Raw genomic sequence first — 23339 nt, 5'->3', positions numbered from 1 at the left:
CACTAATGCTTTGTTTAGTGCAACGTAGCAAATGAAGAGAAAGCATGGCCACAGATGCTGAAAAGCTTCTTTCTCAGTGAGAAAAAGTTGTTTTATGCAATTTTAAGAGTAAACCTTAAGTACACGAAAGATGTTTCTTTCTCATGAAATGTAATGTTACTTGCAATGCAGAAGACAGATTCTCATGTGTTACATCTTTTTTTGCAGAGCAAGTCATGTTAGAGTTTCATTGCATAGAATCACTTGTTTAGCGCTTCTAAGAACACTAATGCTGTGTTTAGTGTAACGTAGCAAATGAAGAGAAAGCATGGCCACAGATGCTGAAAAGTTTCTTTCGCAATGAGAGAAAGATGTTTTATGCAATATTAAGAGTAAACCTCAAGTACATGAAAGATGTTTCTTTCACATGAAATGTAATGTTATTTGCAATGCAGAAGACAGATTTTCATGTGTTAGAGCTTTTTTTGCAGAGCAAGTCATTTTAGAGTTTCATTGCATAGAATCATTTGTTTACCACTTCTAAGAACACTAATGCTGTGTTTAGTGCAAAGTAGCAAATGAAGAGAAAGCATGGCCACAGATGCTGAAAAGCTTCTTTCTGGGTGAGAGAAAGATGTTTTATGCAATATTAAGAGTAAACCTTAAGTAGATGAAAGATGTTTCTTTCTTATGAAATGTAATGTTATTTGCAATGCAGAAGACAGATTTTCATGTGTTAGAGCTTTTTTTGCAGAGCAAGTCATGTTAGAGTTTCATTGCACAGGATCACTACTTTAGACCTTCTTAGAACACTAATGCTGTGTTTAGTGCAACGTAGCAAATGAAGAGAAAGCATGGCCACAGATGCTGAAAAGCTTCTTTCGCAATGAGAGAAAGTTGTTTTATGCAATTTTAAGAGTAAACCTCAAGTACATGAAAGATGTTTCTTTCTCATGAAATGTAATGTTATTTGCAATGCAGAAGACAGATTTTCATGTGTTAGAGCTTTTTTTGCAGAGCAAGTCATGTTAGAGTTTCATTGCACAGGATCACTACTTTAGACCTTCTTAGAACACTAATGCTGTGTTTAGTGCAACGTAGCAAATGAAGAGAAATCATGGCCACAGATGCTGAAAAGCTTCTTTCTCAGTGAGAGAAAGTTGTTTTATGCAATATTAAGAGTAAACCTCAAGTACATGAAAGATGTTTCTTTCTTATGAAATGTAATGTTATTTGCAATGCAGAAGACAGATTTTCATGTGTTAGACCTTTTTTGCAGAGCAAGTCATGTTAGAGTTTCATTGCACAGGATCTCTAGTTTAGACCTTCTTTTAACACTAATGCTTTGTTTAGTGCAACGTAGCAAATGAAGAGAAAGCATGGCCACAGATGCTGAAACGCTTCTTTCTGAGTGAGAGAAAGTTGATTTATGCAATATTAAGAGTAAACCTTAAGAACATGAAAGATGTTTCTTTCACATGTAATGCAATGTTATTTGCAATGCAGAAGACAGATTTTCATGTGTTAGAGCTTTTTTTGAAGAGCAAGTCATTTTATAGTTTCATTGCATAGAATCATTTGTTTAGCGCTTCTAAGAACACTAATGCTGTGTTTAGTGCAACGTAGCAAATGAAGAGAAAGCATGGCCACAGATGCTGAAAAACTTCTTTCTGGGTGAGAGAAAGATGTTTTATGCAATATTAAGAGTAAACATTAAGTACATGAAAGATGTTTCTTTCTCATGAAATGTAATGTTATTTGCAATGCAGAAGACAGATTTTCATGTGTTAGAGCTTTTTTTGCAGAGCAAGTCATGTTAGAGTTTCATTGCACAGGATCACTACTTTAGACCTTCTTAGAACACTAATGCTGTGTTTAGTGCAACGTAGCAAATGAAGAGAAATCATGGCCACAGATGCTGAAAAGCTTCTTTCTCAGTGAGAGAAAGTTGTTTTATTTAATATTAAGAGTAAACCTTAAACCTTAAATGCAATGTTATTTGCAATGCAGAAGACAGATTTTCATGTGTTAGAGCTTTTTTTGAAGAGCAAGTCATTTTAGAGTTTCATTGCATAGAATCATTTGTTTAGCGCTTCTAAGAAAACTTCTAAGAACGCTTCTAAGAACACTGTTTAGTGCAACGTAGCAAATGAAGAGAAAGCATGGCCACAGATGCTGAAAAACTTCTTTCTGGGTGAGAGAAAGATGTTTTATGCAATATTAAGAGTAAACCTTAAGTACATGAAAGATGTTTCTTTCTCATGAAATGTAATGTTATTTGCAATGCAGAAGACAGATTTTCATGTGTTACATCTTTTTTTGCAGAGCAAGTCATGTTAGAGTTTCATTGCACAGGATCACTACTTTAGACCTTCTTAGAACACTAATGCTGTGTTTAGTGCAACGTAGCAAATGAAGAGAAAGCATGGCCACAGATGCTGAAAAGCTTCTTTCGCAATGAGAGAAAGTTGTTTTATGCAATTTTAAGAGTAAACCTCAAGTACATGAAAGATGTTTCTTTCTCATGAAATGTAATGTTATTTGCAATGCAGAAGACAGATTTTCATGTGTTAGAGCTTTTTTTGCAGAGCAAGTCATGTTAGAGTTTCATTGCACAGGATCACTACTTTAGACCTTCTTATAACACTAATGCTTTGTTTAGTGCAACGTAGCAAATGAAGAGAAAGCATGGCCACAGATGCTGAAAAGCTTCTTTCTCAGTGAGAGAAAGTTGTTTTATGCAATTTTAAGAGTAAACCTTAAGTACACGAAAGATGTTTCTTTCTCATGAAATGTAATTTTACTTGCAATGCAGAAGACAGATTTTCATGTGTTACATCTTTTTTTGCAGAGCAAAACATGTTAGAGTTTCATTGCACAGGATCTCTACTTTAGACCTTCTTAGAACACTAATGCTGTGTTTAGTGCAACGTAGCAAATGAAGAGAAATCATGGCCACAGATGCTGAAAAGCTTCTTTCTCAGTGAGAGAAAGTTGTTTTATGCAATATTAAGAGTAAACCTCAAGTACATGAAAGATGTTTCTTTCTCATGAAATGTAATGTTATTTGCAAAGCAGAAGACAGATTTTCATGTGTTAGAGCTTTTTTTGCAGAGCAAGTCATGTTAGAGTTTCATTGCACAGGATCTCTAGTTTAGACCTTCTTTTAACACTAATGCTTTGTTTAGTGCAACGAAGAGAAAGCATGGCCACAGACGCTGAAAAGCTTCTTTCTCAGTGAGAGAAAGTTGTTTTATGCAATTTTAAGAGTAAACCTTAAGTACACGAAAGATGTTTCTTTCTCATGAAATGTAATGTTACTTGCAATGCAGAAGACAGATTTTCATGTGTTACATCTTTTTTTGCAGAGCAAAATATGTTAGAGTTTCATTGCATAGAATCACTTGTTTAGCGCTTCTAAGAACACTAATGCTGTGTTTAGTGCAACGTAGCAATTGAAGAGAAAGCATGGCCACAGATGCTGAAACGCTTCTTTCTGAGTGAGAGAAAGTTGATTTATGCAATATTAAGAGTAAACCTTAAGAACATGAAAGATGTTTCTTTCACATGTAATGCAATGTTATTTGCAATGCAGAAGACAGATTTTCATGTGTTAGAGCTTTTTTTGAAGAGCAAGTCATTTTATAGTTTCATTGCATAGAATCATTTGTTTAGCGCTTCTAAGAACACTAATGCTGTGTTTAGTGCAACGTAGCAAATGAAGAGAAAGCATGGCCACAGATGCTGAAACGCTTCTTTCTGAGTGAGAGAAAGTTGTTTTATTTAATATTAAGAGTAAACCTTAAACCTTAAATGCAATGTTATTTGCAATGCAGAAGACAGATTTTCATGTGTTAGAGCTTTTTTTGAAGAGCAAGTCATTTTAGAGTTTCATTGCATAGAATCATTTGTTTAGCGCTTCTAAGAACACTAATGCTGTGTTTAGTGCAACGTAGCAAATGAAGAGAAAGCATGGCCACAGATGCTGAAAAACTTCTTTCTGGGTGAGAGAAAGATGTTTTATGCAATATTAAGAGTAAACATTAAGTACATGAAAGATGTTTCTTTCTCATGAAATGTAATGTTATTTGCAATGCAGAAGACAGATTTTCATGTGTTAGAGCTTTTTTTGCAGAGCAAGTCATGTTAGAGTTTCATTGCACAGGATCACTACTTTAGACCTTCTTAGAACACTAATGCTGTGTTTAGTGCAACGTAGCAAATGAAGAGAAATCATGGCCACAGATGCTGAAAAGCTTCTTTCTCAGTGAGAGAAAGTTGTTTTATTTAATATTAAGAGTAAACCTTAAGTACACGAATGATGTTTCTTTCTCATGAAATGTAATGTTACTTGCAATGCAGAAGACAGATTTTCATGTGTTACATCTTTTTTTGCAGAGCAAGTCATGTTAGAGTTTCATTGCATAGAATCACTTGTTTAGCGCTTCTAAGAACACTAATGCTGTGTTTAGTGCAACGTAGCAAATGAAGAGAAAGCATGGCCACAGATGCTGAAACGCTTCTTTCTGAGTGAGAGAAAGTTGTTTTATTTAATATTAAGAGTAAACCTTAAACCTTAAATGCAATGTTATTTGCAATGCAGAAGACAGATTTTCATGTGTTAGAGCTTTTTTTGAAGAGCAAGTCATTTTAGAGTTTCATTGCATAGAATCATTTGTTTAGCGCTTCTAAGAAAACTTCTAAGAACGCTTCTAAGAACACTGTTTAGTGCAACGTAGCAAATGAAGAGAAAGCATGGCCACAGATGCTGAAAAACTTCTTTCTGGGTGAGAGAAAGATGTTTTATGCAATATTAAGAGTAAACCTTAAGTACATGAAAGATGTTTCTTTCTCATGAAATGTAATGTTATTTGCAATGCAGAAGACAGATTTTCATGTGTTACATCTTTTTTTGCAGAGCAAGTCATGTTAGAGTTTCATTGCACAGGATCACTACTTTAGACCTTCTTAGAACACTAATGCTGTGTTTAGTGCAACGTAGCAAATGAAGAGAAAGCATGGCCACAGATGCTGAAAAGCTTCTTTCGCAATGAGAGAAAGTTGTTTTATGCAATTTTAAGAGTAAACCTCAAGTACATGAAAGATGTTTCTTTCTCATGAAATGTAATGTTATTTGCAATGCAGAAGACAGATTTTCATGTGTTAGAGCTTTTTTTGCAGAGCAAGTCATGTTAGAGTTTCATTGCACAGGATCACTACTTTAGACCTTCTTATAACACTAATGCTTTGTTTAGTGCAACGTAGCAAATGAAGAGAAAGCATGGCCACAGATGCTGAAAAGCTTCTTTCTCAGTGAGAGAAAGTTGTTTTATGCAATTTTAAGAGTAAACCTTAAGTACACGAAAGATGTTTCTTTCTCATGAAATGTAATTTTACTTGCAATGCAGAAGACAGATTTTCATGTGTTACATCTTTTTTTGCAGAGCAAAACATGTTAGAGTTTCATTGCACAGGATCTCTACTTTAGACCTTCTTAGAACACTAATGCTGTGTTTAGTGCAACGTAGCAAATGAAGAGAAATCATGGCCACAGATGCTGAAAAGCTTCTTTCTCAGTGAGAGAAAGTTGTTTTATGCAATATTAAGAGTAAACCTCAAGTACATGAAAGATGTTTCTTTCTCATGAAATGTAATGTTATTTGCAAAGCAGAAGACAGATTTTCATGTGTTAGAGCTTTTTTTGCAGAGCAAGTCATGTTAGAGTTTCATTGCACAGGATCTCTAGTTTAGACCTTCTTTTAACACTAATGCTTTGTTTAGTGCAACGAAGAGAAAGCATGGCCACAGACGCTGAAAAGCTTCTTTCTCAGTGAGAGAAAGTTGTTTTATGCAATTTTAAGAGTAAACCTTAAGTACACGAAAGATGTTTCTTTCTCATGAAATGTAATGTTACTTGCAATGCAGAAGACAGATTTTCATGTGTTACATCTTTTTTTGCAGAGCAAAATATGTTAGAGTTTCATTGCATAGAATCACTTGTTTAGCGCTTCTAAGAACACTAATGCTGTGTTTAGTGCAACGTAGCAATTGAAGAGAAAGCATGGCCACAGATGCTGAAACGCTTCTTTCTGAGTGAGAGAAAGTTGATTTATGCAATATTAAGAGTAAACCTTAAGAACATGAAAGATGTTTCTTTCACATGTAATGCAATGTTATTTGCAATGCAGAAGACAGATTTTCATGTGTTAGAGCTTTTTTTGAAGAGCAAGTCATTTTATAGTTTCATTGCATAGAATCATTTGTTTAGCGCTTCTAAGAACACTAATGCTGTGTTTAGTGCAACGTAGCAAATGAAGAGAAAGCATGGCCACAGATGCTGAAACGCTTCTTTCTGAGTGAGAGAAAGTTGTTTTATTTAATATTAAGAGTAAACCTTAAACCTTAAATGCAATGTTATTTGCAATGCAGAAGACAGATTTTCATGTGTTAGAGCTTTTTTTGAAGAGCAAGTCATTTTAGAGTTTCATTGCATAGAATCATTTGTTTAGCGCTTCTAAGAACACTAATGCTGTGTTTAGTGCAACGTAGCAAATGAAGAGAAAGCATGGCCACAGATGCTGAAAAACTTCTTTCTGGGTGAGAGAAAGATGTTTTATGCAATATTAAGAGTAAACCTTAAGTACATGAAAGATGTTTCTTTCTCATTAAAATGTAATGTTATTTGCAATGCAGAAGACAGATTTTCATGTGTTACAGCTTTTTTTGCAGAGCAAAACATGTTAGAGTTTCATTGTACAGGATCACTACTTTAGACCTTGTTAGAACACTAATGCTGTGTTTAGTGCAACGAAGCAAATGAAGAGAAAGCATGGCCACAGATGCTGAAAAGCTTCTTTCGCAATGAGAGAAAGTTGTTTTATGCAATTTTAAGAGTAAACCTCAAGTACATGAAAGATGTTTCTTTCTCATGAAATGTAATGTTATTTGCAATGCAGATGACAGATTTTCATGTGTTGGAGCTTTTTTTGCAGAGCAAGTCATGTTAGAGTTTCATTGCACAGGATCACTAGTTTAGACCTTCTTATAACACTAATGCTTTGTTTAGTGCAACGTAGCAAATGAAGAGAAAGCATGGCCACAGATGCTGAAAAGCTTCTTTCTCAGTGAGAGAAAGTTGTTTTATGCAATTTTAAGAGTAAACCTTAAGAACATGAAAGATTTTTCTTTCACATGAAATGCAATGTTATTTGCAATGCAGAAGACAGATTTTCATGTGTTAGAGCTTTTTTTGCAGAGCAAGTCATGTTAGAGTTTCATTGCACAGGATCACTACTTTAGACCTTCTTAGAACACTAATGCTGTGTTTAGTGCAACGTAGCAAATGAAGAGAAATCATGGCCACAGATGCTGAAAAGCTTCTTTCTCAGTGAGAGAAAGTTGTTTTATGCAATATTAAGAGTAAACCTCAAGTACATGAAAGATGTTTCTTTCTTATGAAATGTAATGTTATTTGCAATGCAGAAGACAGATTTTCATGTGTTAGACCTTTTTTGCAGAGCAAGTCATGTTAGAGTTTCATTGCACAGGATCTCTAGTTTAGACCTTCTTTTAACACTAATGCTTTGTTTAGTGCAACGTAGCAAATGAAGAGAAAGCATGGCCACAGATGCTGAAACGCTTCTTTCTGAGTGAGAGAAAGTTGATTTATGCAATATTAAGAGTAAACCTTAAGAACATGAAAGATGTTTCTTTCACATGTAATGCAATGTTATTTGCAATGCAGAAGACAGATTTTCATGTGTTAGAGCTTTTTTTGAAGAGCAAGTCATTTTATAGTTTCATTGCATAGAATCATTTGTTTAGCGCTTCTAAGAACACTAATGCTGTGTTTAGTGCAACGTAGCAAATGAAGAGAAAGCATGGCCACAGATGCTGAAAAACTTCTTTCTGGGTGAGAGAAAGATGTTTTATGCAATATTAAGAGTAAACATTAAGTACATGAAAGATGTTTCTTTCTCATGAAATGTAATGTTATTTGCAATGCAGAAGATAGATTTTCATGTGTTAGAGCTTTTTTTGCAGAGCAAGTCATGTTAGAGTTTCATTGCACAGGATCACTACTTTAGACCTTCTTAGAACACTAATGCTGTGTTTAGTGCAACGTAGCAAATGAAGAGAAAGCATGGCCACAGATGCTGAAACGCTTCTTTCTGAGTGAGAGAAAGTTGTTTTATTTAATATTAAGAGTAAACCTTAAACCTTAAATGCAATGTTATTTGCAATGCAGAAGACAGATTTTCATGTGTTAGAGCTTTTTTTGAAGAGCAAGTCATTTTAGAGTTTCATTGCATAGAATCATTTGTTTAGCGCTTCTAAGAAAACTTCTAAGAACGCTTCTAAGAACACTGTTTAGTGCAACGTAGCAAATGAAGAGAAAGCATGGCCACAGATGCTGAAAAACTTCTTTCTGGGTGAGAGAAAGATGTTTTATGCAATATTAAGAGTAAACCTTAAGTACATGAAAGATGTTTCTTTCTCATGAAATGTAATGTTATTTGCAATGCAGAAGACAGATTTTCATGTGTTAGAGCTTTTTTTGCAGAGCAAGTCATGTTAGAGTTTCATTGCACAGGATCACTACTTTAGACCTTCTTATAACACTAATGCTTTGTTTAGTGCAACGTAGCAAATGAAGAGAAAGCATGGCCACAGATGCTGAAAAGCTTCTTTCTCAGTGAGAGAAAGTTGTTTTATGCAATTTTAAGAGTAAACCTTAAGTACACGAAAGATGTTTCTTTCTCATGAAATGTAATTTTACTTGCAATGCAGAAGACAGATTTTCATGTGTTACATCTTTTTTTGCAGAGCAAAACATGTTAGAGTTTCATTGCACAGGATCTCTACTTTAGACCTTCTTAGAACACTAATGCTGTGTTTAGTGCAACGTAGCAAATGAAGAGAAATCATGGCCACAGATGCTGAAAAGCTTCTTTCTCAGTGAGAGAAAGTTGTTTTATGCAATATTAAGAGTAAACCTCAAGTACATGAAAGATGTTTCTTTCTCATGAAATGTAATGTTATTTGCAAAGCAGAAGACAGATTTTCATGTGTTAGAGCTTTTTTTGCAGAGCAAGTCATGTTAGAGTTTCATTGCACAGGATCTCTAGTTTAGACCTTCTTTTAACACTAATGCTTTGTTTAGTGCAACGAAGAGAAAGCATGGCCACAGACGCTGAAAAGCTTCTTTCTCAGTGAGAGAAAGTTGTTTTATGCAATTTTAAGAGTAAACCTTAAGTACACGAAAGATGTTTCTTTCTCATGAAATGTAATGTTACTTGCAATGCAGAAGACAGATTTTCATGTGTTACATCTTTTTTTGCAGAGCAAAATATGTTAGAGTTTCATTGCATAGAATCACTTGTTTAGCGCTTCTAAGAACACTAATGCTGTGTTTAGTGCAACGTAGCAATTGAAGAGAAAGCATGGCCACAGATGCTGAAACGCTTCTTTCTGAGTGAGAGAAAGTTGATTTATGCAATATTAAGAGTAAACCTTAAGAACATGAAAGATGTTTCTTTCACATGTAATGCAATGTTATTTGCAATGCAGAAGACAGATTTTCATGTGTTAGAGCTTTTTTTGAAGAGCAAGTCATTTTATAGTTTCATTGCATAGAATCATTTGTTTAGCGCTTCTAAGAACACTAATGCTGTGTTTAGTGCAACGTAGCAAATGAAGAGAAAGCATGGCCACAGATGCTGAAACGCTTCTTTCTGAGTGAGAGAAAGTTGTTTTATTTAATATTAAGAGTAAACCTTAAACCTTAAATGCAATGTTATTTGCAATGCAGAAGACAGATTTTCATGTGTTAGAGCTTTTTTTGAAGAGCAAGTCATTTTAGAGTTTCATTGCATAGAATCATTTGTTTAGCGCTTCTAAGAACACTAATGCTGTGTTTAGTGCAACGTAGCAAATGAAGAGAAAGCATGGCCACAGATGCTGAAAAACTTCTTTCTGGGTGAGAGAAAGATGTTTTATGCAATATTAAGAGTAAACCTTAAGTACATGAAAGATGTTTCTTTCTCATTAAAATGTAATGTTATTTGCAATGCAGAAGACAGATTTTCATGTGTTACAGCTTTTTTTGCAGAGCAAAACATGTTAGAGTTTCATTGTACAGGATCACTACTTTAGACCTTCTTAGAACACTAATGCTGTGTTTAGTGCAACGAAGCAAATGAAGAGAAAGCATGGCCACAGATGCTGAAAAGCTTCTTTCGCAATGAGAGAAAGTTGTTTTATGCAATTTTAAGAGTAAACCTCAAGTACATGAAAGATGTTTCTTTCTCATGAAATGTAATGTTATTTGCAATGCAGAAGACAGATTTTCATGTGTTAGAGCTTTTTTTGCAGAGCAAGTCATGTTAGAGTTTCATTGCACAGGATCACTACTTTAGACCTTCTTATAACACTAATGCTTTGTTTAGTGCAACGTAGCAAATGAAGAGAAAGCATGGCCACAGATGCTGAAAAGCTTCTTTCTCAGTGAGAAAAAGTTGTTTTATGCAATTTTAAGAGTAAACCTTAAGTACACGAAAGATGTTTCTTTCTCATGAAATGTAATGTTACTTGCAATGCAGAAGACAGATTCTCATGTGTTACATCTTTTTTTGCAGAGCAAGTCATGTTAGAGTTTCATTGCATAGAATCACTTGTTTAGCGCTTCTAAGAACACTAATGCTGTGTTTAGTGTAACGTAGCAAATGAAGAGAAAGCATGGCCACAGATGCTGAAAAGTTTCTTTCGCAATGAGAGAAAGATGTTTTATGCAATATTAAGAGTAAACCTCAAGTACATGAAAGATGTTTCTTTCACATGAAATGTAATGTTATTTGCAATGCAGAAGACAGATTTTCATGTGTTAGAGCTTTTTTTGCAGAGCAAGTCATTTTAGAGTTTCATTGCATAGAATCATTTGTTTAGCACTTCTAAGAACACTAATGCTGTGTTTAGTGCAAAGTAGCAAATGAAGAGAAAGCATGGCCACAGATGCTGAAAAGCTTCTTTCTGGGTGAGAGAAAGATGTTTTATGCAATATTAAGAGTAAACCTTAAGTAGATGAAAGATGTTTCTTTCTTATGAAATGTAATGTTATTGGCAATGCAGAAGACAGATTTTCATGTGTTAGAGCTTTTTTTGCAGAGCAAGTCATGTTAGAGTTTCATTGCACAGGATCACTACTTTAGACCTTCTTAGAACACTAATGCTGTGTTTAGTGCAACGTAGCAAATGAAGAGAAATCATGGCCACAGATGCTGAAAAGCTTCTTTCTCAGTGAGAGAAAGTTGTTTTATGCAATATTAAGAGTAAACCTCAAGTACATGAAAGATGTTTCTTTCTTATGAAATGTAATGTTATTTGCAATGCAGAAGACAGATTTTCATGTGTTAGACCTTTTTTGCAGAGCAAGTCATGTTAGAGTTTCATTGCACAGGATCTCTAGTTTAGACCTTCTTTTAACACTAATGCTTTGTTTAGTGCAACGTAGCAAATGAAGAGAAAGCATGGCCACAGATGCTGAAACGCTTCTTTCTGAGTGAGAGAAAGTTGATTTATGCAATATTAAGAGTAAACCTTAAGAACATGAAAGATGTTTCTTTCACATGTAATGCAATGTTATTTGCAATGCAGAAGACAGATTTTCATGTGTTAGAGCTTTTTTTGAAGAGCAAGTCATTTTATAGTTTCATTGCATAGAATCATTTGTTTAGCGCTTCTAAGAACACTAATGCTGTGTTTATGCAACGTAGCAAATGAAGAGAAAGCATGGCCACAGATGCTGAAAAACTTCTTTCTGGGTGAGAGAAAGATGTTTTATGCAATATTAAGAGTAAACATTAAGTACATGAAAGATGTGTCTTTCTCATGAAATGTAATGTTATTTGCAATGCAGAAGACAGATTTTCATGTGTTAGAGCTTTTTTTGCAGAGCAAGTCATGTTAGAGTTTCATTGCACAGGATCACTACTTTAGACCTTCTTAGAACACTAATGCTGTGTTTAGTGCAACGTAGCAAATGAAGAGAAATCATGGCCACAGATGCTGAAAAGCTTCTTTCTCAGTGAGAGAAAGTTGTTTTATTTAATATTAAGAGTAAACCTTAAGTACACGAATGATGTTTCTTTCTCATGAAATGTAATGTTACTTGCAATGCAGAAGACAGATTTTCATGTGTTACATCTTTTTTTGCAGAGCAAGTCATGTTAGAGTTTCATTGCATAGAATCACTTGTTTAGCGCTTCTAAGAACACTAATGCTGTGTTTAGTGCAACGTAGCAAATGAAGAGAAAGCATGGCCACAGATGCTGAAACGCTTCTTTCTGAGTGAGAGAAAGTTGTTTTATTTAATATTAAGAGTAAACCTTAAACCTTAAATGCAATGTTATTTGCAATGCAGAAGACAGATTTTCATGTGTTAGAGCTTTTTTTGAAGAGCAAGTCATTTTAGAGTTTCATTGCATAGAATCATTTGTTTAGCGCTTCTAAGAAAACTTCTAAGAACGCTTCTAAGAACACTGTTTAGTGCAACGTAGCAAATGAAGAGAAAGCATGGCCACAGATGCTGAAAAACTTCTTTCTGGGTGAGAGAAAGATGTTTTATGCAATATTAAGAGTAAACCTTAAGTACATGAAAGATGTTTCTTTCTCATGAAATGTAATGTTATTTGCAATGCAGAAGACAGATTTTCATGTGTTACATCTTTTTTTGAAGAGCAAGTCATTTTAGAGTTTCATTGCATAGAATCATTTGTTTAGCGCTTCTAAGAACACTAATGCTGTGTTTAGTGCAACGTAGCAAATGAAGAGAAAGCATGGCCACAGATGCTGAAAAGCTTCTTTCTGGGTGAGAGAAAGATGTTTTATGCAATATTAAGAGTAAACCTTAAGTACATGAAAGATGTTTCTTTCTCATGAAATGTAATGTTATTTGCAATGCAGAAGACAGATTTTCATGTGTTAGAGCTTTTTTTGCAGAGCAAGTCATGTTAGAGATTCATTGCACAGGATCACAACTTTAGACCTTCTTAGAACACTAATGCTGTGTTTAGTGCAACGTAGCAAATGAAGAGAAATCATGGCCACAGATGCTGAAAAGCTTCTTTCTCAGTGAGAGAAAGTTGTTTTATGCAATTTTAAGAGTAAACCTTAAGTACACGAAAGATGTTTCTTTCTCATGAAATGTAATGTTACTTGCAATGCAGAAGACAGATTTTCATGTGTTACATCTTTTTTTGCAGAGCAAGTCATGTTAGAGTTTCATTGCATAGAATCACTTGTTTAGCGCTTCTAAGAACACTAATGCTGTGTTTAGTGCAACGTAGCAAATGAAGAGAAAGCATGGCCACAGATGCTGAAACGCTTCTTTCTGAGTGAGAGAAAGTTGTTTTATTTAATATTAAGAGTAAACCTTAAACCTTAAATGCAATGTTATTTGCAATGCAGAAGACAGATTTTCATGTGTTAGAGCTTTTTTTGAAGAGCAAGTCATTTTAGAGTTTCATTGCATAGAATCATTTGTTTAGCGCTTCTAAGAAAACTTCTAAGAACGCTTCTAAGAACACTGTTTAGTGCAACGTAGCAAATGAAGAGAAAGCATGGCCACAGATGCTGAAAAACTTCTTTCTGGGTGAGAGAAAGATGTTTTATGCAATATTAAGAGTAAACCTTAAGTACATGAAAGATGTTTCTTTCTCATGAAATGTAATGTTATTTGCAATGCAGAAGACAGATTTTCATGTGTTAGAGCTTTTTTTGCAGAGCAAGTCATGTTAGAGTTTCATTGCACAGGATCTCTAGTTTAGACCTTCTTTTAACACTAATGCTTTGTTTAGTGCAACGTAGCAAATGAAGAGAAAGCATGGCCACAGATGCTGAAAAGCTTCTTTCTCAGTGAGAGAAAGTTGTTTTATGCAATTTTAAGAGTAAACCTTAAGTACACGAAAGATGTTTCTTTATCATGAAATGTAATGTTACTTGCAATGCAGAAGACAGATTTTCATGTGTTACATCTTTTTTTGCAGAGCAAAATATGTTAGAGTTTCATTGCATAGAATCACTTGTTTAGCGCTTCTAAGAACACTAATGCTGTGTTTAGTGCAACGTAGCAATTGAAGAGGAAGCATGGCCACAGATGCTGAAACGCTTCTTTCTGGATGAGAGAAAGATGTTTTATGCAATATTAAGAGTAAACCTTAAGTACATGAAAGATGTTTCTTTCACATGAAATGTAATGTTACTTGCAATGCAGAAGACAGATTTTCATGTGTTACATCTTTTTTTGCAGAGCAAGTCATGTTAGAGTTTCATTGCACAGGATCACTACTTTAGACCTTCTTAGAACACTAATGCTGTGTTTAGTGCAACGTAGCAAATGAAGAGAAATCATGGCCACAGATGCTGAAAAGCTTCTTTCTCAGTGAGAGAAAGTTGTTTTATGCAATTTTAAGAGTAAACCCTAAGTACACGAATGATGTTTCTTTCTCATGAACTGTAATGTTACTTGCAATGCAGAAGACAGATTTTCATGTGTTACATCTTTTTTTGCCGAGCAAGTCATGTTAGAGTTTCATTGCATAGAATCACTTGTTTAGCGCTTCTAAGAACACTAATGCTGTGTTTAGTGCAACGTAGCAAATGAAGAGAAAGCATGGCCACAGATGCTGAAACGTTTCTTTCTGAGTGAGAGAAAGTTGTTTTATTTAATATTAAGAGTAAACCTTAAACCTTAAATGCAATGTTATTTGCAATGCAGAAGACAGATTTTCATGTGTTAGAGCTTTTTTTGAAGAGCAAGTCATTTTAGAGTTTCATTGCATAGAATCATTTGTTTAGCGCTTCTAAGAACACTAATGCTGTGTTTAGTGCAACGTAGCAAATGAAGAGAAAGCATGGCCACAGATGCTGAAAAGCTTCTTTCTCAGTGAGAGAAAGATGTTTTATGCAATTTTAAGAGTAAACCTCAAGTACATGAAAGATGTTTCTTTCTCATGAAATGTAATGTTATTTGCAATGCAGAAGACAGATTTCCATGTTTGGGAGCTTTTTTTGCAGAGCAAGTCATTTTAGAGTTTCATTGCATAGAATCATTTGTTTAGCACTTCTAAGAACACTAATGCTGTGTTTAGTGCAAAGTAGCAAATGAAGAGAAAGCATGGCCACAGATGCTGAAACGCTTCTTTCTGAGTGAGAGAAAGATGTTTTATGCAATATTAAGAGTAAACCTTAAACCTTAAATGCAATGTTATTTGCAATGCAGAAGACAGATTTTCATGTGTTAGAGCTTTTTTTGAAGAGCAAGTCATTTTAGAGTTTCATTGCATAGAATCATTTGTTTAGCGCTTCTAAGAACACTAATGCTGTGTTTAGTGCAACGTAGCAAATGAAGAGAAAGCATGGCCACAGATGCTGAAAAACTTCTTTCTGGGTGAGAGAAAGATGTTTTATGCAATATTAAGAGTAAACCTTAAGTACATGAAAGATGTTTCTTTCTCATTAAAATGTAATGTTATTTGCAATGCAGAAGACAGATTTTCATGTGTTACAGCTTTTTTTGCAGAGCAAAACATGTTAGAGTTTCATTGTACAGGATCACTACTTTAGACCTTCTTAGAACACTAATGCTGTGTTTAGTGCAACGAAGCAAATGAAGAGAAAGCATGGCCACAGATGCTGAAAAGCTTCTTTCGCAATGAGAGAAAGTTGTTTTATGCAATTTTAAGAGTAAACCTCAAGTACATGAAAGATGTTTCTTTCTCATGAAATGTAATGTTATTTGCAATGCAGAAGACAGATTTTCATGTGTTAGAGCTTTTTTTGCAGAGCAAGTCATGTTAGAGTTTCATTGCACAGGATCACTACTTTAGACCTTCTTATAACACTAATGCTTTGTTTAGTGCAACGTAGCAAATGAAGAGAAAGCATGGCCACAGATGCTGAAAAGCTTCTTTCTCAGTGAGAAAAAGTTGTTTTATGCAATTTTAAGAGTAAACCTTAAGTACACGAAAGATGTTTCTTTCTCATGAAATGTAATGTTACTTGCAATGCAGAAGACAGATTCTCATGTGTTACATCTTTTTTTGCAGAGCAAGTCATGTTAGAGTTTCATTGCATAGAATCACTTGTTTAGCGCTTCTAAGAACACTAATGCTGTGTTTAGTGTAACGTAGCAAATGAAGAGAAAGCATGGCCACAGATGCTGAAAAGTTTCTTTCGCAATGAGAGAAAGATGTTTTATGCAATATTAAGAGTAAACCTCAAGTACATGAAAGATGTTTCTTTCACATGAAATGTAATGTTATTTGCAATGCAGAAGACAGATTTTCATGTGTTAGAGCTTTTTTTGCAGAGCAAGTCATTTTAGAGTTTCATTGCATAGAATCATTTGTTTAGCACTTCTAAGAACACTAATGCTGTGTTTAGTGCAAAGTAGCAAATGAAGAGAAAGCATGGCCACAGATGCTGAAAAGCTTCTTTCTGGGTGAGAGAAAGATGTTTTATGCAATATTAAGAGTAAACCTTAAGTAGATGAAAGATGTTTCTTTCTTATGAAATGTAATGTTATTGGCAATGCAGAAGACAGATTTTCATGTGTTAGAGCTTTTTTTGCAGAGCAAGTCATGTTAGAGTTTCATTGCACAGGATCACTACTTTAGACCTTCTTAGAACACTAATGCTGTGTTTAGTGCAACGTAGCAAATGAAGAGAAATCATGGCCACAGATGCTGAAAAGCTTCTTTCTCAGTGAGAGAAAGTTGTTTTATGCAATATTAAGAGTAAACCTCAAGTACATGAAAGATGTTTCTTTCTTATGAAATGTAATGTTATTTGCAATGCAGAAGACAGATTTTCATGTGTTAGACCTTTTTTGCAGAGCAAGTCATGTTAGAGTTTCATTGCACAGGATCTCTAGTTTAGACCTTCTTTTAACACTAATGCTTTGTTTAGTGCAACGTAGCAAATGAAGAGAAAGCATGGCCACAGATGCTGAAACGCTTCTTTCTGAGTGAGAGAAAGTTGATTTATGCAATATTAAGAGTAAACCTTAAGAACATGAAAGATGTTTCTTTCACATGTAATGCAATGTTATTTGCAATGCAGAAGACAGATTTTCATGTGTTAGAGCTTTTTTTGAAGAGCAAGTCATTTTATAGTTTCATTGCATAGAATCATTTGTTTAGCGCTTCTAAGAACACTAATGCTGTGTTTATGCAACGTAGCAAATGAAGAGAAAGCATGGCCACAGATGCTGAAAAACTTCTTTCTGGGTGAGAGAAAGATGTTTTATGCAATATTAAGAGTAAACATTAAGTACATGAAAGATGTGTCTTTCTCATGAAATGTAATGTTATTTGCAATGCAGAAGACAGATTTTCATGTGTTAGAGCTTTTTTTGCAGAGCAAGTCATGTTAGAGTTTCATTGCACAGGATCACTACTTTAGACCTTCTTAGAACACTAATGCTGTGTTTAGTGCAACGTAGCAAATGAAGAGAAATCATGGCCACAGATGCTGAAAAGCTTCTTTCTCAGTGAGAGAAAGTTGTTTTATTTAATATTAAGAGTAAACCTTAAGTACACGAATGATGTTTCTTTCTCATGAAATGTAATGTTACTTGCAATGCAGAAGACAGATTTTCATGTGTTACATCTTTTTTTGCAGAGCAAGTCATGTTAGAGTTTCATTGCATAGAATCACTTGTTTAGCGCTTCTAAGAACACTAATGCTGTGTTTAGTGCAACGTAGCAAATGAAGAGAAAGCATGGCCACAGATGCTGAAACGCTTCTTTCTGAGTGAGAGAAAGTTGTTTTATTTAATATTAAGAGTAAACCTTAAACCTTAAATGCAATGTTATTTGCAATGCAGAAGACAGATTTTCATGTGTTAGAGCTTTTTTTGAAGAGCAAGTCATTTTAGAGTTTCATTGCATAGAATCATTTGTTTAGCGCTTCTAAGAAAACTTCTAAGAACGCTTCTAAGAACACTGTTTAGTGCAACGTAGCAAATGAAGAGAAAGCATGGCCACAGATGCTGAAAAACTTCTTTCTGGGTGAGAGAAAGATGTTTTATGCAATATTAAGAGTAAACCTTAAGTACATGAAAGATGTTTCTTTCTCATGAAATGTAATGTTATTTGCAATGCAGAAGACAGATTTTCATGTGTTACATCTTTTTTTGAAGAGCAAGTCATTTTAGAGTTTCATTGCATAGAATCATTTGTTTAGCGCTTCTAAGAACACTAATGCTGTGTTTAGTGCAACGTAGCAAATGAAGAGAAAGCATGGCCACAGATGCTGAAAAGCTTCTTTCTGGGTGAGAGAAAGATGTTTTATGCAATATTAAGAGTAAACCTTAAGTACATGAAAGATGTTTCTTTCTCATGAAATGTAATGTTATTTGCAATGCAGAAGACAGATTTTCATGTGTTAGAGCTTTTTTTGCAGAGCAAGTCATGTTAGAGATTCATTGCACAGGATCACAACTTTAGACCTTCTTAGAACACTAATGCTGTGTTTAGTGCAACGTAGCAAATGAAGAGAAATCATGGCCACAGATGCTGAAAAGCTTCTTTCTCAGTGAGAGAAAGTTGTTTTATGCAATTTTAAGAGTAAACCTTAAGTACACGAAAGATGTTTCTTTCTCATGAAATGTAATGTTACTTGCAATGCAGAAGACAGATTTTCATGTGTTACATCTTTTTTTGCAGAGCAAGTCATGTTAGAGTTTCATTGCATAGAATCACTTGTTTAGCGCTTCTAAGAACACTAATGCTGTGTTTAGTGCAACGTAGCAAATGAAGAGAAAGCATGGCCACAGATGCTGAAACGCTTCTTTCTGAGTGAGAGAAAGTTGTTTTATTTAATATTAAGAGTAAACCTTAAACCTTAAATGCAATGTTATTTGCAATGCAGAAGACAGATTTTCATGTGTTAGAGCTTTTTTTGAAGAGCAAGTCATTTTAGAGTTTCATTGCATAGAATCATTTGTTTAGCGCTTCTAAGAAAACTTCTAAGAACGCTTCTAAGAACACTGTTTAGTGCAACGTAGCAAATGAAGAGAAAGCATGGCCACAGATGCTGAAAAACTTCTTTCTGGGTGAGAGAAAGATGTTTTATGCAATATTAAGAGTAAACCTTAAGTACATGAAAGATGTTTCTTTCTCATGAAATGTAATGTTATTTGCAATGCAGAAGACAGATTTTCATGTGTTAGAGCTTTTTTTGCAGAGCAAGTCATGTTAGAGTTTCATTGCACAGGATCTCTAGTTTAGACCTTCTTTTAACACTAATGCTTTGTTTAGTGCAACGTAGCAAATGAAGAGAAAGCATGGCCACAGATGCTGAAAAGCTTCTTTCTCAGTGAGAGAAAGTTGTTTTATGCAATTTTAAGAGTAAACCTTAAGTACACGAAAGATGTTTCTTTATCATGAAATGTAATGTTACTTGCAATGCAGAAGACAGATTTTCATGTGTTACATCTTTTTTTGCAGAGCAAAATATGTTAGAGTTTCATTGCATAGAATCACTTGTTTAGCGCTTCTAAGAACACTAATGCTGTGTTTAGTGCAACGTAGCAATTGAAGAGGAAGCATGGCCACAGATGCTGAAACGCTTCTTTCTGGATGAGAGAAAGATGTTTTATGCAATATTAAGAGTAAACCTTAAGTACATGAAAGATGTTTCTTTCACATGAAATGTAATGTTACTTGCAATGCAGAAGACAGATTTTCATGTGTTACATCTTTTTTTGCAGAGCAAGTCATGTTAGAGTTTCATTGCACAGGATCACTACTTTAGACCTTCTTAGAACACTAATGCTGTGTTTAGTGCAACGTAGCAAATGAAGAGAAATCATGGCCACAGATGCTGAAAAGCTTCTTTCTCAGTGAGAGAAAGTTGTTTTATGCAATTTTAAGAGTAAACCCTAAGTACACGAATGATGTTTCTTTCTCATGAACTGTAATGTTACTTGCAATGCAGAAGACAGATTTTCATGTGTTACATCTTTTTTTGCCGAGCAAGTCATGTTAGAGTTTCATTGCATAGAATCACTTGTTTAGCGCTTCTAAGAACACTAATGCTGTGTTTAGTGCAACGTAGCAAATGAAGAGAAAGCATGGCCACAGATGCTGAAACGTTTCTTTCTGAGTGAGAGAAAGTTGTTTTATTTAATATTAAGAGTAAACCTTAAACCTTAAATGCAATGTTATTTGCAATGCAGAAGACAGATTTTCATGTGTTAGAGCTTTTTTTGAAGAGCAAGTCATTTTAGAGTTTCATTGCATAGAATCATTTGTTTAGCGCTTCTAAGAACACTAATGCTGTGTTTAGTGCAACGTAGCAAATGAAGAGAAAGCATGGCCACAGATGCTGAAAAGCTTCTTTCTCAGTGAGAGAAAGATGTTTTATGCAATTTTAAGAGTAAACCTCAAGTACATGAAAGATGTTTCTTTCTCATGAAATGTAATGTTATTTGCAATGCAGAAGACAGATTTCCATGTTTGGGAGCTTTTTTTGCAGAGCAAGTCATTTTAGAGTTTCATTGCATAGAATCATTTGTTTAGCACTTCTAAGAACACTAATGCTGTGTTTAGTGCAAAGTAGCAAATGAAGAGAAAGCATGGCCACAGATGCTGAAAAGCTTCTTTCTGGGTGAGAGAAAGATGTTTTATGCAATATTAAGAGTAAACATTAAGTACATGAAAGATGTTTCTTTCTCATGAAATGTAATGTTATTTGCAATGCAGAAGACAGATTTTCATGTGTTAGAGCTTTTTTTGCAGAGCAAGTCATGTTAGAGTTTCATTGCACAGGATCACTACTTTAGACCTTCTTAGAACACTAATGCTGTGTTTAGTGCAACGTAGCAAATGAAGAGAAATCATGGCCACAGATGCTGAAAAGCTTCTTTCTCAGTGAGAGAAAGTTGTTTTATTTAATATTAAGAGTAAACCTTAAGTACACGAATGATGTTTCTTTCTCATGAAATGTAATGTTACTTGCAATGCAGAAGACAGATTTTCATGTGTTACATCTTTTTTTGCAGAGCAAGTCATGTTAGAGTTTCATTGCATAGAATCACTTGTTTAGCGCTTCTAAGAACACTAATGCTGTGTTTAGTGCAACGTAGCAAATGAAGAGAAAGCATGGCCACAGATGCTGAAACGCTTCTTTCTGAGTGAGAGAAAGTTGTTTTATTTAATATTAAGAGTAAACCTTAAACCTTAAATGCAATGTTATTTGCAATGCAGAAGACAGATTTTCATGTGTTAGAGCTTTTTTTGAAGAGCAAGTCATTTTAGAGTTTCATTGCATAGAATCATTTGTTTAGCGCTTCTAAGAAAACTTCTAAGAACGCTTCTAAGAACACTGTTTAGTGCAACGTAGCAAATGAAGAGAAAGCATGGCCACAGATGCTGAAAAACTTCTTTCTGGGTGAGAGAAAGATGTTTTATGCAATATTAAGAGTAAACCTTAAGTACATGAAAGATGTTTCTTTCTCATGAAATGTAATGTTATTTGCAATGCAGAAGACAGATTTTCATGTGTTACATCTTTTTTTGCAGAGCAAGTCATGTTAGAGTTTCATTGCACAGGATCACTACTTTAGACCTTCTTAGAACACTAATGCTGTGTTTAGTGCAACGTAGCAAATGAAGAGAAAGCATGGCCACAGATGCTGAAAAGCTTCTTTCGCAATGAGAGAAAGTTGTTTTATGCAATTTTAAGAGTAAACCTCAAGTACATGAAAGATGTTTCTTTCTCATGAAATGTAATGTTATTTGCAATGCAGAAGACAGATTTTCATGTGTTAGAGCTTTTTTTGCAGAGCAAGTCATGTTAGAGTTTCATTGCACAGGATCACTACTTTAGACCTTCTTATAACACTAATGCTTTGTTTAGTGCAACGTAGCAAATGAAGAGAAAGCATGGCCACAGATGCTGAAAAGCTTCTTTCTCAGTGAGAGAAAGTTGTTTTATGCAATTTTAAGAGTAAACCTTAAGTACACGAAAGATGTTTCTTTCTCATGAAATGTAATTTTACTTGCAATGCAGAAGACAGATTTTCATGTGTTACATCTTTTTTTGCAGAGCAAAACATGTTAGAGTTTCATTGCACAGGATCTCTACTTTAGACCTTCTTAGAACACTAATGCTGTGTTTAGTGCAACGTAGCAAATGAAGAGAAATCATGGCCACAGATGCTGAAAAGCTTCTTTCTCAGTGAGAGAAAGTTGTTTTATGCAATATTAAGAGTAAACCTCAAGTACATGAAAGATGTTTCTTTCTCATGAAATGTAATGTTATTTGCAAAGCAGAAGACAGATTTTCATGTGTTAGAGCTTTTTTTGCAGAGCAAGTCATGTTAGAGTTTCATTGCACAGGATCTCTAGTTTAGACCTTCTTTTAACACTAATGCTTTGTTTAGTGCAACGAAGAGAAAGCATGGCCACAGACGCTGAAAAGCTTCTTTCTCAGTGAGAGAAAGTTGTTTTATGCAATTTTAAGAGTAAACCTTAAGTACACGAAAGATGTTTCTTTCTCATGAAATGTAATGTTACTTGCAATGCAGAAGACAGATTTTCATGTGTTACATCTTTTTTTGCAGAGCAAAATATGTTAGAGTTTCATTGCATAGAATCACTTGTTTAGCGCTTCTAAGAACACTAATGCTGTGTTTAGTGCAACGTAGCAATTGAAGAGAAAGCATGGCCACAGATGCTGAAACGCTTCTTTCTGAGTGAGAGAAAGTTGATTTATGCAATATTAAGAGTAAACCTTAAGAACATGAAAGATGTTTCTTTCACATGTAATGCAATGTTATTTGCAATGCAGAAGACAGATTTTCATGTGTTAGAGCTTTTTTTGAAGAGCAAGTCATTTTATAGTTTCATTGCATAGAATCATTTGTTTAGCGCTTCTAAGAACACTAATGCTGTGTTTAGTGCAACGTAGCAAATGAAGAGAAAGCATGGCCACAGATGCTGAAACGCTTCTTTCTGAGTGAGAGAAAGTTGTTTTATTTAATATTAAGAGTAAACCTTAAACCTTAAATGCAATGTTATTTGCAATGCAGAAGACAGATTTTCATGTGTTAGAGCTTTTTTTGAAGAGCAAGTCATTTTAGAGTTTCATTGCATAGAATCATTTGTTTAGCGCTTCTAAGAACACTAATGCTGTGTTTAGTGCAACGTAGCAAATGAAGAGAAAGCATGGCCACAGATGCTGAAAAACTTCTTTCTGGGTGAGAGAAAGATGTTTTATGCAATATTAAGAGTAAACCTTAAGTACATGAAAGATGTTTCTTTCTCATTAAAATGTAATGTTATTTGCAATGCAGA

The sequence above is a fragment of the Barbus barbus genome (genome assembly GCF_936440315.1).
Source record: "Barbus barbus genome assembly, chromosome: 11".
Taxonomy (NCBI): domain Eukaryota; kingdom Metazoa; phylum Chordata; class Actinopteri; order Cypriniformes; family Cyprinidae; genus Barbus; species Barbus barbus.
This window is presented reverse-complemented; position numbering follows the sequence as displayed.